Source organism: Ixodes scapularis, unplaced genomic scaffold (genome assembly GCF_016920785.2).
Source record: "Ixodes scapularis isolate PalLabHiFi unplaced genomic scaffold, ASM1692078v2 PGA_scaffold3__209_contigs__length_174095766, whole genome shotgun sequence".
NCBI lineage: Eukaryota > Metazoa > Arthropoda > Arachnida > Ixodida > Ixodidae > Ixodes > Ixodes scapularis.
The window spans coordinates 107,501,206-107,511,944 of record NW_024609868.1 but is presented as its reverse complement, the minus strand read 5'-3'; positions in this window follow the sequence as shown (position 1 = coordinate 107,511,944).

Below are 10,739 nucleotides of genomic sequence, written 5' to 3'. Positions count from 1 at the left end.
AATCTTAGCAGCGATATAGCAACGTAGAAATTGATTTCGTGATCACATAGACGTTGCGAGATTTGAAGAATGCTAGCACTAATAACTTTTCTTGGGTTATAAAATCACGTCAAAATTCGCATCCTTCATACACGCCTCTAAACACATTACGCACCAGTAATGCCTTGAACTTGACCACACGGATCGAACACGCAAAATACATCCGGGTGATGTTCGAGTAGACAAATGCTAAGAATGCGCCACTGTAGTCGAAGTAAACAAACACGACGACACGAGCGTTTCTGCTGTCTTGAGGATGATGCCGCAACGTCGCCGCACGAGCACATGGATCTTCCCTTCTAGGCCGCATTGGGTTATCATCGCGACATGTCACGAGGAGAATTCAGTCAAGGATAGCGCTCTACGCGGAACGCCGAGCTTCGACCACGACGACCACGTCGAACATCACCACCGACGCTATGCTTTCTAGCCGAAAGCAGGAACCGTGCCCGGCGCAAGCGCAGTCTGATCTTTCTCTTGCTTTGTTTACCACAGGATAGATGTCGCATGGCTCCGAGCATTCTAAAATTCGGTAATTTTCGTCCCATCGCAAGTTATGCTACAAAAGTTGGATCAGGATCAGGCCATGGTAAAGAGCGTCGCCGACCAGCACCGCTCCCTGCGGCAGTCCGACGTCGTTCCTCTCTTCGTTGCTTCCGTGTTTGCCCAATCTGAGCACGTAGTGCCGGCCTTTCAGGAAGGCCTTGACAAAGTTTACAGGTAGGCTTCGTACGATATGCCGGCACATTGTGTCCAGGACTGAGGCGTGCGGCAGCGTGTCAAACGCATGTTTGATGTCCACCACCACTAGCATCCGTCGTTGCTTTTATAAAGTCTTCGCTCGTTCCTGATTCAGGTGCGTGCCCAGAATGTGTTCAAGCAGCAGGGCCAGGCTATCTTGAGTTCCGAGATGCTTCCCAAAGCCTGACTGGGTCGTGTGGTATACTCGTTCTTGCCTGTGAGCCACTCGATGCGTGCGAGAAGTACAATCTTTTCCGCTAGCTTGCACAGGACCGACGCCAGGGAAATTGGTTGAGTGCTCTGGGCTCTGTCCGGCTTCTTCCCGGGTTTGGTGATCGGGCACACCCAGGTGGGCTTCCATTCATCCGGGATGCGTCCGGTCCTCCAGATCCGCTTGATTTGTTTCAGTAGCTTGTCTTTACTTCCGTTGTCCAGGTTCTTCAGCATGGCATTGTTAAACCCCGTCTGGACCTTCAGCGCTCCGCTTGTTGCCCCTTTCGGTAGCCGTCTCCAGTTCCTAGGCGGTGAAGTCCGTCTCATATTCAGCTTCGGAGCTATGTTCTGGTTCGTACACGCTGTTGTCCGTTCGCTTCGTGGGTTGCGGGAAGAACACGTCTTTGGCCACCTTGATCACCTGTCACACGCTCTTGCTGGTACCCAGCACCAAGTTAGGTGCCGTGCTGCCGTCTTTTCGCTTGCCCTTCATCGCGTTGCATACCGTCCACATGCGTCTGAGGGTCGTGTGTTCGTTAAAAGACTCGCAAGTGCGTAGTCAGCTCACACTGCTGAGGTTGGCCGCGCATACCTTTGGGCATTCTTGGCCGGGTTGTTTGCCTTCTTGGTGTGGCATCGACGTTGATGCGGACTCTATTTCCTAAAGCATTTGACATTACGTCTTCACAGTGCCAGCAATCTCCTCTCCGGCGACGTAGCGTCTTCGTCCACTGTGGTGCGTACCGTCGCTTTGGAAGCAGCTTCGGTCATTGCTCTGGCAAGCTCTGAGATGGCCTCCTTTTCGCTGCCCTCTATTCTTGCTCTAAAGTTGTCCTAGGATATGGTTTTGGCTTCACGTTTTCGTAAAGAGCCGATCTCCGCTCCGCTCTCTTCGATCTCGGTCGGGTGATGGTCGCTGCCCCATGTGTCCGGGACGAGATAGCTCGTCACCCATGTCAGGTCCGGGGTCGTGCCTTGTTGCTTAGCGTTTGGAGCCGCTCGCGCCTTAGCATCCTGCTTGTTGAGGAGTACAAGACCGGGAGAAGTAGCACTCTGCAGCAGTTCTTCGCCTATGCTTGTCGACTTGTGTAGTCCCATTCCGTGCTCGTGGCGTTCAAATCGCCTCAGATCAGCATCGGAAGGCTCTTGTATTTCATGATCAAGTACTCGATCCAGCCGCGATCGTAGTTTATGTTCATGCGTGGCCTGTATACGTAGACAGAGACCAGAATTGCCGTCCGTTGTCCAACGTTCGTGATCACCGCCACTACCTTTTGCGCATCGTTGCACCACCGTCTCGTGTCAACTTGCAGTTGCGGGAGTCCTCGTGGGACGAGGATCACAACTTGCAGCATGACCTTGGTCTTGCCGCGCGCCGTGTACTTAATTCTCTGATGGTCGTACTTGACGTAGCTCAGCTGCAAGTCCTTGTCGTGTTGCCTACAGAATTATTGCGTTCGTAATACGGCCTTCTCTCCGTCGGCAGTCGACGTTCAGTCTGAGTCTTAGCTCCGTTTTCTTGCCCTTATGCTCCTGTAGTTTCATTGTAGAACGTTGCATGTCGTTGTCTTTTTTCGCCGCTGTCGCCGCGGCGATAGCAGCTGTTGGTCCTGCCAACACCTTCGCAGCGCGCGCGGCGTAGGCTCTGTGACTATTGCGGCCGCTGCTGGCAATACTGCTGTTGGGTCTCTGCTGCCTCTGCCGCTGTAGTCATTCCTATGCCGTGTTAAGCCAGAGTCTGCACCAGCGGTTGGAACTGCCACGTTATCTGAGTTCGCTGCTGCTGCTATTGCTGTTGCAATTATTGTTGTTGTTGAATTTCCTGCCGTATGACTTGGGTTGGGTCCTCCCTGGTCTCGCCGTTCTTTTCGGCGTGGTTTGACTCAGGCTTTTGCGACGGTGCATTGTTGTTCCCTACCGTGAAGACCACCGGGGCGTAGCTTCTGCGCTGCTGCTACTGCACGACTAGCTGCTTCTTTTTTCACTCTCCTTCCTCATGCTTCCTTTTAGCTTTCGCCGCTGCCTTGGCCTCGGCTTGAATTTTACGTTGCTCCTCTTCAGATCTTTGTTCCAGTTCGTATTCGTATTCGAGTTGGCGCAGGTGTTCGGTGACTCTCTCTAAGTCGGCCTTGGCTTGGAGAATTGCCGCGGTTTTGTCGCTTCAGAAGCATCTCGGTGAGGATTTTGGCAAATCGATCTTATTCCTACTACCGTATCGCGCCTTCAAGGCTGGGCTGCACTAGATTTCTCGTCTAGCGTACACTGTCGCCAGCCCATGGAGTGGCGGGAAGTCGTGTTTGATCACCGTATCGTATATATCAAGTCAAAGCGCTTCGCTGTCGCTGTTCTCTGTTGTTTCTGCCGTTCAGAAAGCAGTTGCTGACATGATGCGAGTGATACCCCCACCCCCGCCGCGTGCGCCGAGGGACGGCCTTCCTATTCCTCTCTCTACTCCACGAAGAGTGTTTTTTTTGGGTGAATTGATTTGACATCTTATGCAATCTAGTGCGCAGCAAGGACGAGGACAGAAGGGAGAACAGGGCTCAACGAGGCGCAACTCTCAACTGGTTTTTATTGAATACGTGCTCCGGTATTTTTAGTCTGAATCGTCGTCACAAATCAAAAAAATAAAAGATGACATTAAACTAAACAACCATCACAGAGCATGACTGAAAAAAAACAACACTATCTCGTTCTCAGGAAACCCAGTTCCTTCTCCGATAACGCAATCGACGGCATAGCAGCACACGCGTCTCCTAAATTATGACTGTGTTCGGCTTCTACGATTTAGCGTGTTAACGTTGACTTGCATTTTCCGATTTTTACGCATCCATACAACAGTGGGTACAATCGCAAGTCCTGCAATGAAAGCCAAAAGAGCCCACTTTTTTTTTTTTTTTTTAAGTTACTGTGTGTGCGATGCCGATCATTTAGGCAACGCCCCGTCTGCCCGACGTAGTGCCTCGCACAGGACAACGGAATGCGATAAACAACACCATCTGTACAGTCAACAAATTTCGTTCTGTGCTTTTGTTCACATCCGTGTTTGGGACGCACGCTAGGTTTTGATAGTTTACCTTCACGTACGATGCAATGCGATTAAATATAAAGGTAGTGTTTTCTGCGCCCAATAAGCTTATGGACCTGTGGAGACCATCAAAGCCTGGCGTGCGTGCCAAACAGGGATATGAAAGAAGCACAGAACGAAAGTTGTCGACTGTACAGATGCTGTTGTTTACCGCATGTCGTTGTCCTGTGGCAGACACTACGTCGGGCAGACGGGGGCAGCCTAAATGATCGGGTTCGCAAGCACAGTAGCAAAGAGAAAAAAAAAAAGAAACGGGAGCCTTCTTGACTTGTATTGCAGGACTTGCGGTTGTACCCCACTGTTGGATGGATGCGTAAAAAGATGAAAAATGCAGTCAACGTTAACACCTGAAATTGCAGAAGCCGAACGCATTGGTAATTTAGGAGACACGTGTGTTGCTATGCCGTCGATTGCGTTATCGGAGAAGGAACTGGTTTTCCTGAAAACGATATAGTGTTTTTTTTCCCAATCATGCCCCGGTGATGTTTTTCTTTTTTTTGCTTTTGTCGTTTTGTTTGTTGTCACTTTTTTTTTTTGTTTTACAACGATGATTCCGACTACAGATACCGGTAAACGTATTTAATAAACATCAGTTGAGAGTTGCGCCTCGTTGTGTCCTGTCCTCCCTTTTGTCCTTGTCCTTGCTACGCACAAGATTGCATAAGATCTCTACTCCACCTGTAGGTCCTTTTCTCGATGGTGGCGCCACCGCTCGGTCGGCAGCGGCTGTTTTGCGTAATTGGTCGTCCCCTTTCGCTCTGGACTGGCATCCATAGAGAAATATAGTACTGCCTAAAGAGTGGCCACTCAAGTCCTTTCCCGGCCCAGGAGTTAGGGACTCTACTGGCCGTTAGTAGGCGCAACAGTGCCACTTATCCTGAAAATTTGACAAATATATAATATTAATAAATAATGTTGTTGTATAGAGTAAACTTTTACAATTAATACGAACTTTGAAAACTTTCAAGAACGACTTCAACGGCTGTGGCTATGGCTGCAGCACGACGGTTGGCTTCGGTGTCGTACACTCGACGGAGGGCGGATACTTCGGCTGCTTGGTCTGTGTCTCTTGCCTCGATGTGTGGGTTGAGTTGGTTCCGCGGCTTGTTGTCTAGTGCGGGTTTCTAGTCATTCTTCCGTTGCGGTCATGGTATAAGGTATACGTATTGTGACTGTAGTTTTTTTGTTGACGGACATTTGCATTCGGTCGCAGAATATAGAAGCCGCTAGGCCAGATTGTTCTTCTATCGTTGCTGTATTAGTCGCATGGTCATATGTGCAAGCGCTTTTCATGGAACTTGGACTTTAATTTTTTTAAATGCCCTCCGTCATATTGCATTTGTCGCTGTAAGTCTCGCTGTAATACAGCACTTCTTTTTCAATGTCGCACTGTCGACGCGTTATTCATATATTTTGCATTAGCATGAGCATACCAACCCGGGGGGAGGGGGGGGGGGGCGGGGTATGGTTTGCCCCCCCCCCCCCCCCCCCCCCCCTCAGAAACAAGTTGGCACGCCACTGTGCATGTGTATTCTTATTTTTGTAATGTATGAATAACATATATCACTCATTGCCTTCAGAGCTGATGTTTATTTTGCTCGTCATAGTTACAAAAACAAATATATTTGTGTGTCAATCCCTGGTGTCGTCCCATGTCGCCCCTTCAAGAGAGTTAGCACAATTGTGAAAATATCCTTTTCGGTGTGCGGTCAGTTTGAATTATATGTAGCGCCGGATGGACGTTTCTTCTGCATAACAATTAAGGTATACTTATAAAGCAATCGAATCCTAAACAAAAAACATGCTAGTTACAATATGACTGACTTGTTAAACTAGAGGGCGAATGTTACTTTCCGATACAAAAATACCACCAGAATTTGCCTTGAATACATTCATTCATCTGGCCAGAGGCTACTGCGTGTGTCCATCCATTCAACACTCAACGAGGCACTATACTGGCCGCTGTGTGCACTCGTTGACACTGAACTGGGCCGCTGGGGCCTGTGGAAGTGTCCGCTCTTTACGTAGTACTATATTTCTCTATGTGGCATCTGTCTTCCAGGGCTTGTGTCCGGTAACTCGGCATTTCGGCAGTCAGGGCAGTACTTTACACGTCATCGTTCGGTGTCCGGGCGCGCCTCACCGCACTGCTTACGTCGTTGTCTGCGTGTGCAGACGGTAGCCTTGTGTCAGAGGCCGTGGTACTGGAGGCAGACTACAGCCGTCAGCTTGTATGGAAAAACGTTGAGGTGTCTTTCGTAGTATTGCACTCTTCTCGAGATGCCTTGCCCCCCAAGCGTTAACAACTACGTGCTGTTGCGGCCGATGGGACGTTAGTGGACGACCTCATGGAAGTTTGCCTCGGTGTGACTGCCGACATCCTCGGCTGTGACGTCCGACGAAATGCCGTGAATTAGGCCGCTGGATAGGGAACTGGTGGTGTACCCGTACGGGTTGACCTGAACCGTCTTGCTCGGGCCCCGCTCGTAGATTGGGATCTCCTTGATACCGAGGATGCCTTGCGCGTGTTTCTCTTCATACACTGTGATGGAGATGGTGTTACTCTTGCTGTTGCAGTTGTACGGAGGGTTTCCCTCCCCGCACGGCGAGGATATGTGTTCCGTGATGGCCTTCCACAGTAGCCTGGACTCTATATTGGGAATCTTGACTTGGGATGCCGGTTTCACGACGACCGTAATGCAAGGTAAGTGTCTGTCGACTCTCGTACCTTTTTCAGTCTTCGGCGTCCTGCGCCAGGTCTGCGGGTGCCACACGCCTACAGTGTTGTTATCATCTTCGCCGTTACCATCGCCGCCGCCGCCGCCGCTGCCGCCGCTGCCGCCGCCGCGATCGTCCACGCCGTTCCTGTTGTTTTGCCTTTTTTTCTTGTGTTCCTTCGAACCTAGCTCAGCTTCCCCGGCGTCCTGCCTCTTCTCGAGTCCTCGTTTCTTCGGCCATGCTCTCGCCCTAGGTCCTTCGGTTGCCTCCATCGCGGATTTTTTTTATGTCCGCAGCGTTCCGCATGCTCACTTGCTCGTCCACGTGCGCCGCCATAAACGGCGATGGCGAAGCAGGCGCCGCGGTCCCGGCGCCGCCGGAACGGCCCGGCGTGCTATAGGCCTAGCGGATAGTTCTAGCACCGTTGGTAAAAATAGCGTTCCGGCGTCGCTCGCCGTTTCTCCCCCGATTAGCGAAATTCGCTCATCGGTCCTTTCGTCAAAGCCTGTCCTGGAGGTCATTGGCCCCGTGAAGTTGTCCGTATAAGCATTTGGGCGCATAAAATGTTCCACAAAATGGCCAAAACAGTCGATTTTTGCAGAGCTCCAGCGAAGGCGAACTCTCACCATCACTGCGGCTCCTCGTGGGACCCGATGCTAATAGCACGCGCTTACGATGAAAATACGAAGTAATCCTCGAAAACAAAATGTCGACGAGGACAGTCCGTGCCACAAGCGCGTGCAGGGACACGCTCTTTCACGCACTTCGGAGCAAAAAATAATAATAAGCGTTGAAAAAAAAAAAAAAAGGCCGAATGTCATCACCCTAACGGCTGGTTCACACATCTGCGTTGCTTGTGTTCACATGCAACCGAAACGCCCGTAACGACAAAGTCACCGGGACAGGTGTTTGCCATACTCGATCAGCATGGCAAGCGATGCAAGAAGTAGCTTCGCGATGTAATCCATGAGTGAGGGTTGTTGCGGTGTTTTGGTCATTACGGTTGTTTCGGCTGCATGCGAACGTAACTGTTGCAAATGTGTGAACCAGCCTTAAGCAAAGCGCACATGAAGGCAACCTACTTGCGACTGGGCCAGTCCTACGTTTTGCGGTACCGCAACACGAACTTTTCCTCACACGATGGCCATGCAGCTGATCCCAAGGGTTTCCATTGCACTCTATCCGGTAGGTTCGGTTTCGCCGTAGACCCCCGAAATAAAACTTTGAGATAAGATATCTACAAAACTACATAAGGCATCAAACAAAATGTGACGCCTTGTAATTCAGGGACACTTCCACCAGAGTAAACCTCAGCAACCCTAAAATCTAGAAAATGTTCTGGAGTTATACATTTAAAATGAATGCCTCAATTTACACAATATGACGCAATGTGAGAATTTTTCGGAAACTGACATATGTCGGCTAATATCAACCGGCCGCGGTTATTAATGTTCGGAACCATAGAATTATCATACTCTCGAACAGCGTGTTGCATCCGATGAACTAGTCAGTCCCCGGCCCTGAGCTTTTCGATCTGGATGAGCATCGTACCGGCGTGGGACCGGGTATTAATACTGCGTGATGCACGTTGAAGACCCCAGGCTAGCAGTCGTACCGCACCCTCATCTACAGCGGGCGCCACAGACGCCCATTGCGGATGACTACTTACCCGCTGTCTAAAAGCACACACAAAAACTTAATAAGTGGTCTGGCCTGGTAGTCTACGATCATCACCATATTGTCACGAATGAAGGGGACAAGAAGATGAACAGTGAAACGAAAAATAAAGGTTGAATAGGCAAACTTGTGCCAAACAAAATAAGTAAATAAAGAGCGTCAAGGCAGCGAAAAAGCGGGCGGCGATTGGGTGGCGTAACAGAGAGTGAGAGCGAGACTAACTCGACAAGGTCGCGGGCAGCTGCTTATCTACAGTGCGTCACTATTTCAAAAGTTCGGCAAAGAATGTTCCAACGTCGTGCGCTCGGGGCGAGGATGAAGTGGCACTTTCGAGAACAAGAAAGCAGGGGGAAAGCTACGTCTGGTGCGACAACGAACGCGAATCTTCCGAAAGTCCGCGTCCGAGCGCAGCTTTCTCGGCCCTGCGGGTGGCAATATTCGTTTCATTCGAGTTTTATTTTATGGGTTGGCCGACTCCAGTAGCTTACAGCCATTTAGCTGTTTGTCAGTATGTATACCCGCAGGCTATATGAAGGTGAACGCCGGACCGTGCTATCAGCACCATGAAGCGGCTGCCGTGGCGGCTCGCTTTCTTATCGCGCTCTTCACCGAGGTTAATCGAGCGCTCTACTCAGCTTCGCAGCTCTGCTGCTACTCCCCGCAGAAAGCGCGAGGATTGCGGAAGGAGCCTTTCAGACGCTATCGGTATACAATGTGATTTAGTAATGTTTTTTTTGGTGATTTGTGCTAAACCGGAAAGCTGCGGAACAAATCAAAATGTAACTTATCCTTTCCGTTCCTTAAGAAGAACAGTTATTATTAGCATTCGCAGTTATTATACTTCGTTTCAGCTTAAGTCCGAGCGCGGCCGATGTAATAAGCCGAAGGGCCAATCAAACAGCGAAAGAGGCACAACGTCATGGCGTGCTTTCTGCAGTTGATAGGACCAGCCGGTATTCGCCGTTTCTCTGTGCGTGCTCCACTGCCGGCTAGTTTTATAAAGCGCAAAGAGCACGCCATGAGGCAGCGCTTTTTACGCTGTATGATTGGCCCTTCGTCTCATAACATAGGCCGCGGTCGGATCTAAGCTGAAACGAAGTATAGCGTTCTCTCATGAATCAAAAAAGCGGTTGACTCACTAATAAACCATGCCAAACAACGTCCGCTCTAGTTCCCGTGCAATGTGCAAGTCATTTGCCGGCAATGACGGGGGCCCAGCGCACACAAAAGGCGATGCCGAAATCGAAACCCACTTCCAGATTTTCTGCAGGGAATAGCATCAGAGCTGAGAACGGCGCTCAATCTAAGCGCTCGGCGAAGCGAGCGATAAGAAAGCGAGCCGCCACGGCAGCCGCATCATGGCGCTGATAGCACGCACCGGTCGCCGGTCCGCCGTTTACCTTCATATCGCCTGCGAGTGTACAGTACAGCGATACGCCGATGAACATCTGCGGCGCGCACTAAACTCAGGACGCTGACATGGTTTGCTCCTGCAGGGCAGTGTGCAAAATATGACTTTTGATTTAGCACTTACATATTTCTGTTTGAGACGATAGTTATAATACCGATAATTTACATATCAGCAGTTTGTTCCTCTTCACTGAGTGCAAAAACGATCCGATTCGGAGTACATGGAAATTAAACGTATACCGTAATAAGACTGCTGTTTTATATGATTACTAACAGCAAGCCTAGCAGCACCTTCCCGCTGGTTATGAGCCTACATCTAAGACCTTAGAGGTAAATGAAGAATTTACTTTCAGGGTGAGTTCAATTTTAGATATTCGTAGTTCAATAGCAATGATGTATTGAACGAATGAACGTTGATAGCTTTCACTTAAACAGCCTCTCTTGCAGAAGACAGCGTAAGATTTGGTTCAAATCTGAAGATCTTTATTAATTTATCACGCTTACGCAAAAAGTTCCGCGAGTATTTTTGAAGAACGTACGATCTTAGGGAACAAAACTATAAACCTATACATTTAATCGCCTTTGCTCAAATGGCTTTCTGCAGAAGTCGCAGAAGCTTGCGAGATCAAGCCAAGACCGGCTAGGCCACGTCGACGTTGTCACTGTGTGCCGGCATGTTTTCCAAAAATTTCTCTTGCAAAAGGTGAGCCACAAGAAGCAATAGGGATTTCTTCTTAGCTGTTGGGTGCAGTCGACTGCGTTTCGAATTGACTGCATGTACAAGCTTTGCGCGAACGAACTCCGCAACGTTCGGCATCATGTAATTCGAGGCTGCGTTCGAAGTTTTCCCACA